Source organism: Castor canadensis, chromosome 16 (genome assembly GCF_047511655.1).
Source record: "Castor canadensis chromosome 16, mCasCan1.hap1v2, whole genome shotgun sequence".
Taxonomy (NCBI): Eukaryota; Metazoa; Chordata; class Mammalia; order Rodentia; family Castoridae; genus Castor; species Castor canadensis.
Window position 1 is genome coordinate 27,262,448 of NC_133401.1, and position 20,768 is coordinate 27,283,215.

At 44.2% G+C, this 20,768-nt stretch overlaps 1 pseudogene; it reads left to right on the forward strand.

Moving 5' to 3' along the window:
• Positions 1 to 1,956: 1,956 nt before the first annotated feature.
• LOC109685399 (leukocyte immunoglobulin-like receptor subfamily A member 6) lies at positions 1,957 to 19,611 on the forward strand (annotated as a pseudogene).
• The last annotated feature ends 1,157 nt before the right edge of the window (positions 19,612 to 20,768 follow it).

The following is a 20,768-nucleotide window of genomic DNA, read 5'->3' on the forward strand; positions in this document are numbered from 1 at the left end:
GGCCCAAAGAAGAGCATAGAATGAGTGTGATGATCATGTATGGCCTCTGCTCCTCCCCCACTACAGGGAGACTTGTGTTCGTGGTGTGCTCTGTCCTGTTCTCCCTCACGGATGCCATGTGCCTGGGCCTCATGGTCTGCACCAGCAGCTCCATGGTCCTCATCCTGCACCAGCACAGGCAGAGGGCCAGACATCCACAGCAGCAGTCTCTCCCCCAGAGCTTCCTGCGAGATGCGGGCCTCAGGCACCATCCTGGCCCTGGTGAACATATTTGTCTGCTTCTATGCTCTGTCTTCCATTTTATCATTTTGCATGACCCAGATCCAGAACCAAAGCCACTGAATGGTGAGCATCTCCTCCCTGGCATCCTTGGGCTTCTCCACCTTCAGCCCCTTGTGTTCATTTTCAGTGATGCCCATGCCTCACAATTCTGCTTTGCATGTTAGGCAGAGAATGAGGACATCCTAGTATGGTCTCTGAGCTGTCAGATCCAGAACATGGTATTGTCTGTGCAATCACCACCAATAGGTGTGGGCCCATCTGTTATGCCAGTCAATGTGCAAGGACTTTGGGGTTCTGCATTGAGTAAAAATGACAACAGATAGGCCTCATTGTGCTTATTAGACTGCCACAAATGCATACCATGTAAATAGTTACCCACATCTATGATCATTCCTCAAAATAGTAAAGGAAGTGTTGCCCTTGCTCAGCAATTCCAGTTCTCAATATATATCCAAGAGAATACAGAGAGAGACTTAAACAAATTGAGCCCGTTCTCCCCATCAGACAGCTTGGTGCATCAGTGGACACTTTTACACAATGAACATTTACAGACCTGTGAAGGTCCTGGACACACAGACATGTGGACCCCTTTCTCTGCCTTCCCAAATGCTGAGAGGGGGAAAGGAGAGGCACAAATGTATCTAATTGACCAAGACTGCACATGTTCGAGGTGTGCAATGTGAGGAGTTGATGTGCAAGTGTGTTGTGTACCCATGGCTGGAGTCAAACACATATAAGATCTACTACTGACAGACTGCATACCTAGATCCCTGAACTGGCTCATTGAACCAGTGAATTTGGGGTCCATGTTTCCTGATGGACTGTGTGGATCAGGGATTAAGACAGAGAGATCTGAGGGGATGCATGGCTGGGTGAGGGCAGAGCAGCTTTACTTACTCATATGTACATATGTGTATACCCTCACAGATATACACAGGGACCAGGAGAACCCTGAGTCCCCTGTGAGATGTAACTTATCAGTATCTCTGCCCTCGTGAAGGGTTACATGCTCTTTCCTCTCAAATTAAAAGTGAATAATTAAGTCCCTGTGAAACTATCTTAAACAGAAATGTGGTTTTTCAAAAATGAATAACAGGAAGGTAAAAATGGGTTTCACTGGGGGCTGACACCAGTGAAAGGAAAGAGGATATAGGGAAAGGATGAAGGAGAGTGAATATGGTATAAGTAATATGTACTCATGTATGAAAATGGAAAAATGAGACCTGTTGAAACTACTTCAAGAACAAAGTATTGGGAGATAAAGGAGAATGATGGAGGGAGTTAGTTTGTATAAGCTATATTGTAAGCACTTTTGTAAATGTCAGAATGTAGCCCCAATACAACAATAATATAAAAACAAATAAATAGTAAATAAATAAAATACAATAAAAATGAACAATTACACAGAGAACCACTAGGGGCAGAGAGAGTGTCTCATCTTGATTGTGTGCCTGTATTCAGAACAACCATAAAGAATCCACCACAAAACCAGAAAAGAAAATGTTTCTGAGTCTGCATGGCTTAAAAACTGAGAAAAACAGACAGTGGAACTAGCAAGAACTGGCTGGGCAGAAGTGCTACCACAGTGCATATCAAAACACCACATCTTATCTCTAATACATGTATTTGAGGAACAGGTACTCAGGGATGTGCAGACTCCTTGGGACTAAGGGGATGTTCAGTCAACAAGAAATGACCCCAGACCTGAAGGAGCAGACAGAAGACAGACGCCAACCAGACCATCGGCACAGAGCCAGCCGAAGCCCCCACCATCTGGTGAGCACCCAGAAACTCCAGTCAGCTCAGACCCAAGGAACAGTGGGAGAGAGCAGAGGAGACATTTGTGAATGGGAAGAAGGAAGAAAGGAGAGTGACTCCAAGTTGTCAGTGGAGGGCTGCAATCACCCTAACTCAGTCACTGAACCCCTGTTCTTATGTCCATCAGGGTCCCAAGAATCAGCCACCACCCCAGAGATATCTGGGTGTCTGTATTCTGGGCCTTCCTAGAAGCCCTGCCCACTAGCATCTGCACAATTGTTTCTCAGCATTTGCATCTGTACATTTTTGTTATTATTGGTACTGGGGTTTTGAACTCAGGGCCTCATGCTTGTGTGGCAATTGCTCTACTACTTGAGCCCTTTTGCTTTAGTTGTTTTTAGATAAGTTCTCAGGCTTTTTGCCCAGACTAGTGTGGGATCATAATCCACATTACTATGCTTCCCACATAGCAAGGATGATAGAGGTGCACCACCATGCCTGGCTTCTTCTTTGAGGTAAGGCTTGCTTTTTTCCCCCAAGTTGGCCTTGAACCACAATCCTCCTATCTCTGCCTCCCATGTAGGTTGTATTAGAGACACAAGTCATCACACACAACCAACAAACAAGAGCTTTCGGTACAGATATTTGAGATATTTGAGAACCACAGCCCACATTTTCCAGTGCAAGTGCTAAAAGCCAGCTGACTGGGGTCCATCTTCTCTACCTGGATGGACACATGGGTAGGCAAAGAGAAGTTCCTTATCCCAGGCTCTTGGCTGCTTTTTACAATCCTGTAGTTGAAAGAAGGTAGCAGTTGACCCTTGACAGTGCCAACCACCTGGTCAGGATCTAGATTGCCTGTCAGCACCAGCCTCCATGTTCAACACAGAGTGGTTGAAGTGCAGGTGGCCATGCTGCCATTTCTGGACCTTAGGGGCCTGGAACACACAGCAGGACATCTCTTCCTGCATCTGACCCTGATCACCCAGTGTCAGTTCTGCTCTCACTACCACTGCTCCTGTTGCTACCACTGCTCCTTCTCTTCTTCTTCCTGTTACCAGCTCAGCTGCTCTCCTAATGATGAAAATCAAAAGTAGGCAAGGAAGTCACTTGAGAGAAATCTTCATTGGACCTGCTTTCTCCATAGCTGGATCTGTTGTCCCCTGACTGCTCACAATGTGAGTCAAAGTCTGCTGATGTATCCAAAAAGGGTTTATCAAAAAACTACACTTAACCTCTGGCAGAGTTGCTCAAGTGATAAGAGTGCTTACCTAGCAAGTGTAAGGCCCTGAGTTCAAGCCCCAGTACCACAAAAAAAAACTATATTTAACCAGAAAGGGTTGTGACAGAGTGTCTGCAGCAGTCTTGCAGTCATGCAAATAAAGGATTGTGTTTGCACCAATCATGGTACAGCCCCTGTCACCAATTATGGCAGTCCCTAATGGGAGAGAAGGGACTGTGTTTGCACCAGTCACAGGTCTTCTCCCAGGCAACCAGAGAAAGGAAGTGTGCCCCCTCTGGCCTTGGGAGAAGTGATGGTCTGGCCTTTAATAGTTCTCCCAGGATTGTGGTGGCAAAAAGTCTGGTACAAGCTACTTACTGGGGCAGTGCCTTCAGGAGTTAGAGTTGTGCTTCAGCAACAAGTCATGGTTGTAGTGTTGCTTCCTCATGATGTCTGTTGATTTTTCAAAGCAGCTTGTCCTGGAACAAGGGAAGAGTGTATGCTGCTTGGCTGGTATTCCTTTATTCAAGGTAGCTGGGACCCCAGGGAAGGGTCTAAGAGCCATCAGAGTGTTAATTGTCCTAAACTCCCTTACCTCAGCACATTTATAGGGAAAAATGGGTTGCTTAAAAGAAAGGCTAATTATTAACACCAACAATGCTTGGACAGTGTTTAACAGTAATCTAACATTATCTAAACTCCTGCCTTGGTGCCTCAGAGAGAGGTGGTCCTTGCCACCAGTTTCACAATGGAGGACAGCAAGTTCTGGAGGGTGGTAGCCAAGGGAACTTGGCACTCTGCCTGTGATTCTCAGCAATGAAGCACACTGAGGAAAGAAGGAAGCAGGGGAAACCAAGTGATCCCTGGAACCTGGGCTCAAAGCTCTCAATCTACCCAACAGCAAACCACACATGGCAGGGAGGTGATGGAGTAAGTGGAGTAATTCACTGACCAAAGCTCAGAGCTCTCTGTCCCACTTGCCAACAAACCACATGTGGTAGGGATGCAGCTCCAGAGGACAAGAAATCACTGGCCACAGCTTGGTGTTCTTAGTCTCTGAGTAATCCATGGGTGAGGGAATTGCTCCTGGCCATAGTGACATCACCAGCAACAATGTCCTCACCACAACCTGAGATCCCTGCTTTTTACAATTCTCAGTGGGTCCATGGCTGACCATCTCCAATTCCACAACCCTCTCTCTTGGACGTCTTCTTCCAGACACTATGGTTGGTAACCCCAGGCTCCCTTACTTGTGATTGTTTCTTGTGTTCAGGTCCTCAGAGTAACTCATCCCCAAGCAATGCCCCCCCTTCAAGATGGTACTTGGCTAAAGGACTCTGAAATATGGGGAGTGATTGCCCCCAAAATGGACTCTTCCTCCAATAGTCACCTGCCATGCAAGAAGATCCCCTGTCACAACACATCCCCCACTGGATGTGAGGCTTGGAGAACTGTGGGTTCTTCCTACACCTAGGACTCCCAGTGTGTTGTCACCAGGGCTACCTGGCTTACCTTGTCTGTGAGGCCTCAGCTTTCCCTCCTCCACACTGGGAGCCAGAGTTGGAGTGATGGACTCTTTCATTCTATAATCTACACTGCCTTTCTGATTCTCCATCCTTTTTTGGTGTCCTCTGCCTCTTTCTTAATTACTGATTCTCTCTCACTCTCACTTGGGAATATGATCTTTCCTTTGCTTTCTTAAATGAGTCACATGGAGGAAGATTCTAATCCACCATCTTACCAAATTCTGGGTATCCATATGAATCTTAGGATTGTTTTATCTGCTTGCCTATAAAATATCACTTTGATTTTGAAGGGGCTGCATTGAATATGCAGGTCACTTAGGGTCATACAGGCATTTTAGCAATTCAATGCTTCCAATCCATAAATGCAGGATGGCATCCCAAAGAAGACATACTAATTACCAAACTGTATGAAAGATGGCTCCATATCACTAATCATCAGAAAAATACAAATCAAAATCGCATTAAAATGTTGTTAGTTCCCATTACTATGAGAAAACTTTTGAGGAAACCAATCTAATAAGAAGGCTTTATTTTTCTTCGTGGTTTACAGGTTTCAACCCATGGTCAATTGTTTCTGTTGGTTTTGGGCCAGTGGACAGGCAGACGTCATGGTAGAGAGCACATGGAGCAAAGCTGCTCACCTCATGGCAGCTGGAAGATGGACTGGGGACCTAATACCCCTTTGAGGGCATGACCCCATGACCTAACTCCCGTACTCTAAGCCCCACTTCCTAACAACCCCAACACATCCCAATAGCACCACAGGCTGGGAGCACGCCTTCAACACAGGGGCCTCTGGGGACATTCAAGTTCCAAACTGTGACATTCTTGTACTAAATTCCTGTTCTGCCTTCATTTCTATAAAAATATCAGCCACTACCTCTGCAAATATTGCCTAATGCTTCCATTTCTTTCCACCCAGAATGTGACAGGCATCTATTTTTCTCCTTTCATTCTTTCCTATGCATATTAGTCATCTGTTCTATTTCTCCACTTATGTTCTCTCTGTGGTTTATGGTGCATTCCATAAATGTTAATCAATATTTTATTCTGATTTAATGGTCATTATTTCAGGTATGAATTGATCACAAATGAATTTCAAGGCAGCATCATGCTACATTCCCAGTCCTCAATTTGTGATCCTCTTGCTGCAGATACCTGAGTGCTGAGATTGTAGACATGGAGCACCATGCCCAGCCTCAGGTCAATCTTTATTCATTTTTTACTTTACTGTTATGTACACTTAACAAGAAAGCTTCCCTCTTTAGAAAAACTTAAATCCTCAATACACTATTGTGAATTACAGGAATCCTGTTGTGCAGCAGATCTCTAGAACTTATTCACAGCATCTGACTGTGTCTTTATCCTTATTGGACATAAACTCCTAACCCTATCACCCAAAGACCAAACAACCACCATGAGCAGTCTGTTTTTATGAGTTTGAATGTGTTAGATCCCTTATTTAAGTGACACCATGCATTTTTTGTCCTTATGTGACTGGGCTACTCTACTGTATCATCCTTATTGTCAAATATGGCAGGATCCCTTTCTTTCTGGAAGTGTAATCACATTCTGTTGTGAGTCTAAACCACATTGTGTTCACCCAGTGGTCCACCAATAGGATTTTAGTTTGCTTTAACACTCTGGCTATTGGGAATAATGCTGTGTTATGAGAGTCAGACATCTCCTTAGGACCTGATTTCATTTCTTTTCATATATGCCTGAAACTAGGAGAATTGAGTTATATGAAAATGTCCTCCTTCAAAACTGGAAGAGAGATGAAGATCTCAGACAAACAAATGCTGAGAAAGTTCATTACAACTAGGTTTATCTTCAAATAAACTGCCCAGGCAGTGGGTGGTGAGCTGGCATGAAACACAAATCAGCCCCCACTCACCCAGGAGAATTCTCCCCTGGGAAAAAGAGGCACTGAAGAGGTGATAACAGCTCTGAAGTCTGTTCTGGGGAACTGGGGGAGGGTATTCTGCTAAGAAAAAGGAAGTCCATGAAAGGGATGGTTTAGCAGAGGAAACCCACAACCACAGCCCAGAGATGAGCCATGTCTCCTTCCTTATTTCCTGCATCCCCTCTGTGCATCTCCTCTGTGCTCATCCCATGATGAAGCTCCATGTGAGCTGCACAGTCAGGTGTTCTCTGTGTCTCTTCTGCTGTGCATCTTCCCTGCAGCAGGGACCTGCATTTTCCCAGCAGCAGCACCAGGGCTGGGGAGGTGACTGATCATGGTAAGGACCTCACAATGCAGTGCATGTGGACGGGCCAAGGAGTGAAGGTGACTTAATGGGAGGCTCTGAGAGGGAAAAAACAGAACTCAGTCACTCTCATATGGAAGAAGCTGGTGGTGAAAGAACCAGGTTTATTTGCTGCTAAACCTAGCCTTCCATGAGATTAGGACAGATCAGGTGGACATGCATGGAGGTGGGGGACACCCTGATTTTGTTGGAAGTGGAACAGAGCCTAGTGCCATCCCTATTCCCAGCCATAGGTCCACAAGAATCAGGCTCCTGCAAAGAGCAGTTCCTCTTCCTGTGGCGCTGCTGACATAACAATCCTCTCACAGGCACAACCCAGATTTCAATGCCACAAATTCTATGTCTGTCTGTCCTTCTGGGCAATGTGGTTTTGTCCATCCGTAAATACAGCCATAAGTGGAGATGGCTTGACCCTCACCCTCACATCCTTGTTCTGCCTCGGTGAGACATGAGGGAGAAGGGATACCCTAGAGTGGGACGAACATCAAACCACAGCCATCCATGAGGTCCATCAGGAGACCCCAGGGGCTCAGGAGGCTCCAGAGAGAAAAAGGACCTGCTCAGGCTTCAGGAGCAAATCTCTCACAGGGAACTCTCTTCCAGGGCTGAGTGTGAAACCAAAGACTCAAGTGTAGGCAGGTGAGTGTGTTCCCTGGCTGTTCTTCCCCATCACTGGGGACAAGAGTAGTGGCAATGGAGAATGGCAGGTGTGATTGATGCTGGGGGTGTCTGGAGGGTACTGAGATGAGAGCTTGGATAGGAGGGGGGTTATCCTCAAACCCCCTTTACAGGGATCCTCCCCAAACCCAGTCTTTGGACTGAGCCAGGTTTTGTGATCACCAGGGGGAGTACTGTAATCATATGGTATAAGGGGACCCTGGAGGCTCAGGAGTACCATTTGGATAAAGAGGGAAGCTCAGAATCCTGGGACAGACAGAAGACACTGCAGCCTGGGAACAAGGCCAAGTTCTCCATCCCATTCATGTCACAGTATGATGCAGGAAGATACCACTGCAACTATCACAGTCCTGCTTGCTGGTCAGAGCACAGTGACCCCCCCATGGAGCCAGAAGAGATGCTATGATGCACAAAGCCTCTCCTCTGAGTGGTTGGTCCCCAGTGACCCCCTGTGTATCCTGATCACAAGCAAAGAGCTCATCAATGACAGTCAGAGACCAGATTCTGCACGGGGCCTGCTAGAGGAGCCTCAAAGTTGATGTGGGCATTAGGAGTGAGACATAGAAACTGGGTAGGAATGTGAAAAGGAATAGTTGGAGAAAAGAGAGACAGAGAGATGTAGATCCTCAGAGACACGCCCTGTGAGGTTTCAGCTGAGGACAAGGTGGAGACAACCATCACCCTTCTTCTATCTAGGACAGCTCCCTGACAAACCCTCCCTTTTGGTGCAGCTTGGTGCCAGAATGTACTCAGGGGAAAATGTGACCCTGGTGTGTCAGTCATGGACCCTGTTGTTCAAAGGGGGCAGCTGATTCCATTCTCCTCTCTTGTGTCTCAGATCAAAGTCCTGAGCTCAGCAGCACTAGGCAGAATTCTCTATGACTGCTGTGTCCTCAGCCCTCAGAGGCACCTATAGGAGATCCAGTTCTCATAGCACATTCCCCTTACCTATTGTTGCATCCTAGTGACCCTCTGATGCTCCTGGTTTCATGTGAGGCCCCCGAACCTGTCCACTCTGAGCTTAGGGTCACTCAGGGCTCCGCACCTATGATAGCTCTGAACTTGATTGGGAGTGAGACAGACAGAGGAGCACTCCTCAGAGAGGGGTAGGATGGCAGGGTCCTCCCAAGCATGTGACCCCCTCCCCTTCATTGGAACCTAAAGTGGCATATGGGCAGTGGCAGTTCCTTGAACAAGCCACAGAGCAGACATAGGGGAGTTAGCAGATATGGGGTCATCAGGGGCAGCCCCAATCCCTCACCCTATTTTTGTTCTTACTCACAGGACCATTTGGGATACCAACACTCCCATATTCAGGGCCCATCTCAACAGATGGTGAGTCTTAGAGGCCTCTGTCAAGAGTTTTCTGGGTTCTAAGGCTTCCTGGAGACATCTCATAATCTTAGACTACCCCTTTATAGCGTATATATGTATAGATATATATATATAGATAGATAGATAGATAGATATATAGATATATCTATATATATAGGATATATATATCATAAATACACCTTATATAAAGTGTATATATGCACATCTATAATTGCACACACCATATATCCAGTTTACATTTGTTTAATATTTTCAAATATTCACCCATATCAATACTGCTCAACTGGTATGTTTTTACATGCTTGTTATTGGTCACTATGTAGATACACACTTGTAAACCTAGCAATATGTTTTTTTCTTTCATAAAAATTTTATAAGCATACAATAGCAGTACAGGGAATACACTGTGATATTTACATATGTGCTTTCAATGTATCTTAGTTAGATTCACCTCCTCCATCATTCTCCCTTTTCCTCCTCCCCCTTCCCAGAACAATTTCAACAGGTTTTTCTTCTGTTTTTATGTATGAATACTAAATTCATCCACCTGCTCACCCTCATTCACCTTTTCCTTATGCCCACCCTTCTTACTGAAACCTGCCCCTGGAAAAGACCTATGTTACCCTCCTGCCCTTCATTTACTTTTGAAGTGTATATTGATAAACTAAGAGGGTTTCACCTTGGTACTTTAGGCCTGTGTATTTTGTGCTTTAATCAAATCAACCCCTCATTACTTATTCTTTCTCTATCACCGTCCTTCCCTAATATTCAGCAACTTATAATAAGTATAATATATTCATGTGTACATGGGTTATTTCCATATTTTTCATTCTCTAACAAATCCTTTCACTTTCCTGCCTCCCATAGTCTTCTCACACAGACTTACTAAAACAATTTTGTTCTCTCTCACTATATATATATATGAATGTACACATACATGATCATATATATCTACATATACACTTAACTTACAGTTCTAGCTTTTACAGTGAGTGAAAACATACAACCTTTGACATTTTTGATCCTGGCTTACTTTGCTTAACATGATGTTCTCCAGTTCCATCCATTTACCTGCAAACATAATTTCAATCTTCTTTATGACTGAATAAAACTCCATTGTGCATATATACCACATTTTCTTTCTTTAGGTTTCCAGTTAATTTCTTTTTTTAATTTTTATAAATTTGTATTAGGGTACATTTGTTATACAGGGGGAAACTCACAGTGACAATTCCAATTAGCCTTATATTGTATGTTAGTGACATCGCCCCATTGTCTCTCCACCTCAATTCCCTCCCCAACCCACTTAAGGCAATTGCAAGAGTTACCTTTGTTCTATTTCATGTAAGAATATGAAATCCATCAACCATATACCCTCACCACATTTTCTTAATCCTCTCATCAGTCATGGGACATCTGAGCTGTTTCCAAAGCTTGGCTATGGTGAATAGTGCTACAATAAACATGGGTGTGCAAGTGGCTCTATCAAACCCTGGAGCAAATTCCTTTGAATATGCGCTCAGGAGTGGTACCACTGGATCTTATGGTAGTTCTATCTTCACTTTTTTGAGAGACCTCCATAACCAATATGGTTTCTATGAACCACTGACACTATCACTCTTTAGAATATGTATGCATTCACTTTTGTGGGGGCGGTATGTGTGTTACATTTCAGGTGTTTCTTGTTATACAATGATTTGTTAAGAAGAGGTTAAATGCATCGATGAGGTTCAGAGAAACTGGCTGGGGTAAGGTGCAGGGGAGGCAACACCAGACTGTCATCCCTTTGTGTTCCTGATATTCAGGATCCCTAAGCCCCAACCCCTCACCCATGTCCTTGGATCTTTAGTGGTGAATCAGTGGAAAATCATCTCCAGGAGAATTAGCTTACATGGTCCTGTGTTCTAGTCAGAAGAGAGAGCAAACAAAGGGGTCCATTATTTCTGAACTGGAAGACCATTTCTCCCACTCATCCTAAATCCTTGGGGATATGATAAAATCTGTCCAAAAAAGACTCAGACCTCAATTGCTTCAAAGACTCTGACCCTCACAGCCTTGTTCTGCCTTAGTGAGACATGAGGGAGAATGGGTACTCTTGTCTGGGAGGAACACAAAACCATAGCCATATTCTGGTCCATCAAGAGACCCCATGGGCTCAGGAGGCTCCAGGGAGGAGAGGACCTGCTCAGGGTTAAGAGGCAAACCTCTCACAGGGAACTGTCTTTCAGGGATGAGTTTGAAACCAAGGACACAAGTTCAGGCAGGTGAGTGTATCCCCAGCTGTCCTTCATCACTGGGGACCAGGGCAGTGGGGATGGAGAACAGCAGGTGTGGCTTTTGCTGGGAGTGCCTGTAGGGTCCTAGGCTCTGATATGGGAAAGGAGGGGGTGATGTCCTGAGACCCAGCCTCTGATTTCCTTACAGGGACCCTTTCCAAAACACAGCCTCTTGGCTGAGTCAGGCTCTGTGATCAACTGCAATAGTCTTGTGACCATCTGGTGTCTGTACCCTGGAGGCCCAGGAGTATAAAGAGGGAAGCTCAGATCCCTGGAAGACACAGACCCAGGAACATGACCAAATTCTCCATCCATTGCATGAAAGTCTGCAATTTGGGCAATATTACTGTTATTATCAAACCCAAGCTGGATGGTCAGAGCAGACTGATGCCCTGGAGCTGGTGGTGATAGGTGAGAGGGCACTCAAGTGTCCTAGCCCCTGGCTCTGTCCTAAGGAAAGGGGGCTGCTCTCAGGGTTACCGCCACTCTCACAGTCCTGCCCTGGGGACAATGTGGGAGGTGTGAGTCCATTTAACACATTACCTCCTCTCCTAGGAGTCTATAGCCTCTCAGCCATGCCCAGCCTTGTGGTGACCTCAAGAGGGAACATGACCCTCCTGTGTACCTCATGCCACGGATATGATAGATTCATTCTGACTAAAGAAGGAGAACTCAAACTCTCCTGGAACCTAGACTCATGGCAGAACTCATATGGATATTTCCAGTCCTTGTTCCCTGTGGGCCCTGTGACCCCCAGCCATAGCAAGTTCAGATGCCATGGATATTACAGCAGGACCCCCAAGATGTGGTCTGGACCAAGTGACCCCCTAGAGCTACAAATCTCAGGTAATGACCCAATCTTTTTGGGGGGCCCCAAACATGTTGCCATGAGTCCTGCTTACAAGGAACCCCAGGTGGGAGGAGAACTGGAGGAGCTTGGGGACCCTGAATAAGAGATCCAGAGTGTGAGAGCCAGTGAAACCTGGAAGGCAGGACAGGAGGAGACAGGCATTTGGCACTAACCAGCCCCTCAACCCAAGTTCATCTTCCCTCCAGAGGTGTCCAGGAAATCATCTCTCTTAACCCAACAGGGCCATGTCCTGGACCCTGAAGACACCTTGACCATCCAGTGTTGCTCCAACTTTGACTATGACAGATTTGCTCTGTCCAAGGAGGGGGAACATGACCCCCTCAATGCCCTGGCCAGCAGCAGGCTGGACTCTCTCAGGCTTTCTCCTGGGCCCTGTGAGTGTCTCACATGGGGACCAGTACAGATGCTATGGTGCACACAACCTCACCTCTGAGTGGTCGGCTCCCACTGACCCCCTGGACATCCTGATCACAGGTGAGGAGTCAACAGAATCAATCAGAAACCAGACTGTGCCTAGGCCCTACTAGGATGTGGAGTGGGCCTCGGGGAAGGAGAGAAACAAAGAGAGATGGGGAAGGGATTGGTAGACGTAGAATCAGAGAAAACTAAGATAGGCAGAGAGATCGTGTTCTCAAGACAGGCCCTTCTGAGTTCTCAGTTCAGGACAAGGTGGGGCAGCCCCTCACTCTCCTTCTCTGTAGGACAGCTACTTTACAGACCCTTCTCCTTGGTGTAGCTGGGTCTCACGGTATCCTCAGGAGAAAATGTGACCGTACTGTGTCAGTCATGGAGCCCGATGGACATTTTTCTCCTGTCCAAGGAGGGGGCAGCCAATCCCTACTGCATCTCAGATCAAAGTCCTGAGCTCAGCAGCATCAGGCAGAATTTTCCATGACTCCTGTGACCCCAGCCCTCGGGGGAACATACAAGTGCTATGAGTATCAAATCTTGTCCCCCTACCTATTGTCATTCCCCAGTGACCCCCTGGATCTTGTGGTTTCTGGTGAGTGGCCCCTGCCCCATCTGAGCCAAAAGAAGTTCTGGTCTGGGATAGCAGTATGGGGACCTAGGAAGGGCCAGCTAGAGCATGCTTCATTCCTGAGGAAGGAGGAGGATAGCAGGGGTCCCCCAGGCATGTGCACCCCCACCTCTTCACTGAAATTGAGAAGATGTCAGATGGGAAAGGGGAGGGTTTTAGTGAGGTGACAGGGCAGATGGAAGAGAGTGATCAGAGACAGAGTGCCCAGGGGCATTCAAAACCCCTCCCCATTCTCTTACCCTCATTCACAGGACCCTCTGGTGGCCTCAGCACTCCACATTTAGGGAGTCAAGGCACAGGGAAATATTGGGGCTCAGTCTGAGGGAGGAACAGCCAGGCTGAGGTGGACAGCAAGAGCGCCCAGCCCCTCACTTCCTGTGCACCTTCACAGGCCCTGAGTGTCAGCCCTCACCCCGTTGGAGTCAGAACCCCAGAGAGGTTAAGTGAGGGCTGTGGGAGGTATGGGTCAGGGTTCAGGGGTTGAGCTCTGGGTTTAGAGCAGCCTCCTCCAGAGACACTGACTTGGACAAGCCACTCCCCCAAATGGGCCTTTATTCCTGCTCTAGATAGGGCCTCCAAACTATCTTTTATTTCTTTCATTTTTTGGTGCTAATGATTGAACCCAGAATCTTGTGAATTCTGGGCATGTGCTATCCCACTGAGTTAAATTCCCAGCCCTTTGGTTTTATTGAGACATTTTCAGTATATTATCAGGCTGCCCTTGAACTTGCAATGACCCAGCCTCTGCCTTCTAAATGCTGGGATTACAGGTGTGTGCCACCATGTCTAGCTTCCATTACGATCTTGATTAAAAGTGGTGAGAATCATCAGTCTTGTCTTGTTCCAAATTTCAAATCATTCATATTTTCTCATGAGAGCAACCATGGCACACATCTCTGTGTTGAGTCCCCAGCACCTGTCCCTGTGGATGTGTGGGAAGAGGAGGGAGAACTGGGTGGGCCAGCAGGATGAGGTTTCCAGACATGACTTGGAAACAGGGAAGATGCTGGGGCTGATGGGGGAGGAGGTGCAGCTGGGAAAGTTGAGGACAGGACACAGGGACACTTCCATAGGAGCTCTTATTTGTCATTTCTAAGGCACCCTGAGGACACAGTCTTCACTCAAACCTGCCAGGTCCCTGAGTCCTCACTGAGAAGGTCAAGAGGATGCTCAGCCCATGGTGGGGTCTGATTGTGGGTGAGACTGGAGCCCCCACCAGACTTACTCCATTAGAGACGTGCATCCTATGTGTGGGGACTGCTGGAAATGGCCCCTTCTGAGCTCACCTTGTGGCCTCCTTACACAGTGCTCACCTAAGACTAAGGAGGGCCCATGTACCTGCTCACTGGCATGACTTGGGATCCCTACCCAGCTTGTCTCTATGCAATTCAATTTTCTGCTTATGCTTTTTCTATTTTTCTGACACATTCAAAATAATATTTTCATGTGGAAATTTATGGATATATACTTTAAAAGGAAGTTATTCAGTTTGCAGAGGTTTAGATATCATTGTTCATTAATTATGGAGAATAACTTCCTCTACATATCAAGTCTTCTTTTTCTAGATATTTAAATTGAGAATTATTATAGACTTTAAAAGTATTTTGCACCAGGTGCTGTAATCCTAGCTACATAGGAAGATCGCAGTTCAAGGCCAGCTCAGGCAAACAGTCTGTGAGTCTGTAATCTCCAAAATAACCAGAGCAAAATGGAGTAGAGGTGTGGCTCAAGTGGTAGAGTGCCTGCTTTGCAAGTTTGAAACCCTGTGTTCACACTCAGGTCTCAAGAAACAGAAACATGTTTTGCACTTTTATTCATAAAAATTATGTATTGAGGAAATTTTCTCAATTGTAAGGCTAGTTTAATAATTTTTAAGTTAAGTCTTTAATTATTTTATATTTTGTAAGTAATGATTAAGTATATATGAGAAAGCTATTGGTTTGTGACTATTAATTTTATTTCATATTAACTTTGAGTTTTCTTCCTTCTAATTTTAGCCAATACCTTTTAATTTACTGATAAAATTTATATCAGCCAAAATAAGATAGAATTTCACTCCTTCATTTCTAAGATATAGACATTATTCTTACCTTAAATATGTGTATATAATTACATATATACCCTATATAAAGTGTATATATGCATATGTTTATCTAGTTTACATTTGTTTAATATTTTAAAATATTCATCCATACCAATACTGCTCAACTGGCATATTTTACATGTTTGTTATTGGTCACTGTGTAGATATACACTTGTAAAAGTAGCAATATTTTTTTTCTTTAAAAATTTTTATAAGCATATAATAGTTGTACATTGAGATATTCACATATGCTTTTACAATGTATCTTAGTTAGGTTCACCTCCTCCATCATTCTCCCTTTTCCTCCTCCCCCTTCCCAGAACAATTTCAACACGTTTTTCTTCTATCTTCATGTGTGAATACTAAATTCATCTACCTACTCACCCTCATTCACCTTTTCTTTATGCCCACCCCTCCCACTACAACCCGCCCCTGGAAAAGACCTATGTTACCCTCCTGCCCTTCATTTATTTTTGAAGTGTATATTGATAAACTAAGAGGGTTTCACCTTGGTACTTTAGGCCTGTGTATTTTGTGCTTTAATCAAATTAACCCCTCATTACTTACTCGTTCTCTATCACCGTCCTTCCCTAATACTCAATAACTTATAATAAGTATAATATATTCATGTGTACATGGGTTGTTTCCATATTTTTCATCCTCTAACAAATCCTTTCACTTTCCTGCCTCCCATAGTCCTCTCACACAGACTTACTAAAACAATTTTGTTCTTTCTTACTATATATATGAATGTACACATACATGATCATATATATTTACATATACACTTAACTTACAATTCTAGCTTTCACAAGTGAGTGAAAACATACAACCTTTGACATTTTGATCCTGGCTTACTTTGCTTAACCTGATGTTCTCCACTTCCATCCATTTACCTGCAAACAAGATAATTTCAATGTTCTTTATGACTGAATAAAACTCCATTGTGCATATATACCACCTTGTCTTTTTTTAGGTTTCCAGTTAATTTCTTTTTTTAATTTTTATAAATTTTTATTAGGGTACATTCGTTATACAGGGGGAAATTCACAGTGACAATTCCAATTACCCTTATATTGTATGTTAGTGACATCGCCCCCATCATCTCTCCACTTCAATTCCCTCCCCACCCCACTTAAGGCAATTGCCAAGAGTTACCTTTGTTCTATTTCATGTAAGAATATGAAGTCCGTCAACCATACACCCTCACCACATTTTCTTAATCCATTCATCAGTCATGGGACATCTGAGCTGTTTCCAAAGCTTGGCTATGGTGAATAGTGCTACAATAAACATGGGTGTGCAAGTGGCTCTACCATATCCTAGGGAAAATCCTTTGGATATGTGCTCAGGAGTGGTATCAGTGGATCCCATGGTAGTTCTATCTATTCTTTTTCTTTGAGGGAACACAATAAGTAATATGGTTTTGATGAACCATTGATATCACCACTCTTTAAAATATGTGTGTGTGCATGTGTGTGTGTCTGTGTGTGTGTGTGTGCATGTGAGGGGAGGTGTGTGTACTACATTTCAGGTTAAGGGCATGGTAAAGTTCAGAGGAACTGTGTGGGGTGGAGTACAAGGGAGGTAACCCCAGACTGCCACCCCTTTGTGCTCAAGATGGTCAGAATCCCTGAGCACCAACGCCTCACCCCAAGACCCTGGATCATCAGTGTTGAGTCAGTGGAAACTCATCTCCAGGGGAATAAGCTTACATGGTCCCATATTGTAGCCAAACAGAGAGCAGAGAAGGGCCCATTATTTCTTATCTGAGAGACCATTTCTCCCCCTCATCCTGAACGCTTGGGGATTGGATAAATTCTGTCCCCAAAAGATTCAAACCTCAATTTCTTTTTTTTTATACTATTGATTTTTTTTCTTTTATTATTCATATGTGCATACAAGGCTTGGGTCATTTCTCCCCCTTGCCCCCACCCCCTCCCTTACCACCCACTCCGCCCCCTTCCTCTCCCCCCACACCCTCAATACCCAGCAGAAACTATTTTACCCTTATTTCTAATTTTGTTGTAGAGAGAGTATAAGCAATAATAGGAAGGAACAAGGGTTTTTGCTGGTTGAGATAAGGATAGCTATACAGGGAGTTGACTCACATTGATTTCCTGTGCGTGGGTGTTACCTTCTAGGTTAATTCTTTTTGATCTAACCTTTTCTCTAGTACCTATTCCCCTTTTCCTATTGGCCTCAGTTGCTTTTAAGGTATCTGCTTTAGTTTCTCTGCATTAAGGGCAACAAATGCTAGCTAATTTTTTAGGTGTCTTACCTATCCTCACCCCTTCCTTGTGTGCTCTCGCTTTTATCATGTGCTCATAGTCCAATCCCCTTGTTGTGTTTGCCCTTGATCTAATGTCCTCATATGAGGGAGAACATATGATTTTTGGTCTTTTGGGCCAGGCTAACCTCACTCAGAATGATGTTCTCCAATTCCATCCATTTACCAGCGAATGATAACATTTCGTTCTTCTTCATGGCTGCATAAAATTCCATTGTGTATAGATACCACATTTTCTTAATCCATTCGTCAGTGGTGGGGCATCTTGGCTGTTTCCATAACTTGGCTATTGTGAATAGTGCCGCAATAAACATGGATGTGCAGGTGCCTCTGGAGTAATCTGTGTCACAGTCTTTTGGGTATATCCCCAAGAGTGCTATTGCTGGATCAAATGGTAGATCGATGTCTAGCTTTTTAAGTAGCCTCCAAATTTTTTTCCAGAGTGTTTGTACTAGTTTACATTCCCACCAACAGTGTAAGAGGGTTCCTTTTTCCCCGCATCCTCGCCAACACCTGTTGTTGGTGGTGTTGCTAATGATGGCTATTCTAACAGGTGGGATCTTAGTGTGGTTTTAATTTGCATTTCCTTTATTACTAGAAATGGTGAGCATTTTTTCATGTGTATTTTGGCCATTTGAATTTCTTCTTTTGAGAAAGTTCTGTTTAGTTCACTTGCCCATTTCTTTATTGGTTCATTAGTTTTGGGAGAAATTAGTTTTTTAAGTTCCCTATATATTCTGGTTATCAGTCCTTTGTCTGATGTATAGTTGGCAAATATTTTCTCCCTCTCTGTGGGTGTTCTCTTTAGTTTAGAGACCATTTCTTTTGATGACCAGAAGCTCTTTAGCTTTATGAGGTCCCATTTATCTATGCTATCTCTTAGTTGCTGTGCTGCTGGGGTTTTGTTGAGAAAGTTCTTACCTATACCTACTAACTCCAGAGTATTTCCTACTCTTTCCTTATCAACTTTAGAGTTTATGGTCTGATATTAAGATCCTTGATCCATTTTGAGTTGATATTGGTATAGGGTGATATACATGGATCTAGTTTCAGTTTTTTGCAGACTGCTAACCAGTTTTCCCAGCAGTTTTTGTTGAAGAGGCTGCTATTTCTCCATCGTATATTTTTAGCTCCTTTGTCAAAGACAAGTTGGTTATAGTTGTGTGGCTTCATATCTGGGTCCTCTATTCTGTTCCACTGGTCTTCATGTCTGTTTTTGTGCCAGTACCATGCTGTTTTTATTGTTATTGCTTTGTAATATAGTTTGAAGTCAGGTATTGTGATACCTCCTGCATTGTTCTTTTGACTGAGTATTGCCTTGGCTATTCGTGGCCTCTTGTGTTTCCATATAAATTTAACGGTAGATTTTTCAATCTCTTTAATGAATGTCATTAGAATTTTGATGGGAATTGCATTAAACATGTAGATTACTTTTGGGAGTATCGACATTTTTACTATGTTGATTCTACCAATCCATGAGCATGGAGATCTCTCCACTTTCTATAGTCTTCCTCAATCTCTTTCTTCAGAAGTGTATAGTTTTCCTTGTAGAGGTCAGACCTCAATTTCTGAATTCACAGAACACAGTAAGGATGAAGAATGCAATGAGGTGGTCAGAGGGAACCCTGCTGCAGAAGTACTAGGGTTTGTTCAGGATATGCATGATGTTATGTCATGAGAATAAGACACAGGAATGTGGAGCCTAAGCCAAAGGCTCAGGTCTCTTCAGCACTTCACACATCCTATTGCTCCAAGGGATCAGGTGTCCTGGGGGACATGCAGTGGTCCTGGTTAATTTTGTCCTGCTCTGACCTCTATGTCCTCTTTGCCCACATCCCCAGTCTCACAGTCCCAGGATTACACAGTGGAGAATGTCATTCGCCTGGGCATGGCAGGCTTGGTCCTTGTGGTCCTTGGCATTCTGCTATTTGAAGCTCAACACAGCAGAGAAGGACATGAGATGCACTCTGAAGATGAATAAGTAACAGGACACCATGCAGAGCAATGGAGCCTCAGAGCTGAATATGACAATCCCAGGAGGATCTGGAAGAAAATCTGGGGCATGAGTTGGGGGACTGTGTTCTGAGAACGTCCAGGGAGCAAATGTGGTTTGGGGGATGGAATCTCTGGGGTTGGGTGGCTCTTTCTCTGCTAAATTGTGGTTTCCTTTTTGTTGCTATGGACTTTTGCTGACTTCCTCTCCTCTCCTCTCACCTCCATAACATGAGGGTGAATCCCACAGGCCAGGTTGGGTCCTCCTCATCTTTGTGCACCTACTACTTTGCTTCATGTAACATTTGTGTAACTTTTCCTCTATATTTAATTACCATATTCCCCGTTGTGCTTTAATTAGACTCTACCTTTCCATCTAAGAATGTGAACCTTGTCTCAATTAATAGAACAAATGAAAAATCTCAGATTCCAATATGAATAAAACCCTAAATTCACAATGATGTCATAACTCTCTCTCTCTCTCTGGACCCTCGAGCCTTCAGTCCTCATCAGATGATGTTTTTATGGTTTTCTCCAAAAACGTAACAACTTGGAACCAGCACACTGGTGTTTGAAGGAACAGTCTGGCAGTCACTGTTGACATGGCTCTCAAAAAACTCACTTTGTAAAATGTAGTCCTGATTTGTGGCATTGGCTGAAAACTGAATGCATTCCCTTCATGGCCAGGTTCAAAATGCAGATGTCATGTCAGGCTTGAGGGTTTGCGGAGCAATGAACTCAACTGGTGTTGTGTTTTTCATTTCAAATTCCTCTGTTCATTGCTGGTATGTCCAATAGAAATTCACTTGTGTATTAACCATGAATCAACCTAACCTGTAATGAAGTTTGACAAACCTTCATTTTGTCAAATCATTCAGATTTTCTTTAAAAAAGATTTTGTACATAAAGAATCATGTCATCTGAAAATGAAGTTCTATTTCTCCTTCCTAATCTGTGCACCTTGTGTTTCCTTTGTTTCTCTTCCTGCATTACCCAGGGTTTCCAGTGCAATGCTGACAAGGGGTGGATGGAGAGGGGAGAGGATGCCCTTGCCTTGTTCTTATTTAATGGGAAATTTTTGTTTTCTCACTATTAAATATGATGTAAATAGGCATCAGGCTTCTTTGTATATGATTTTAACCAGAT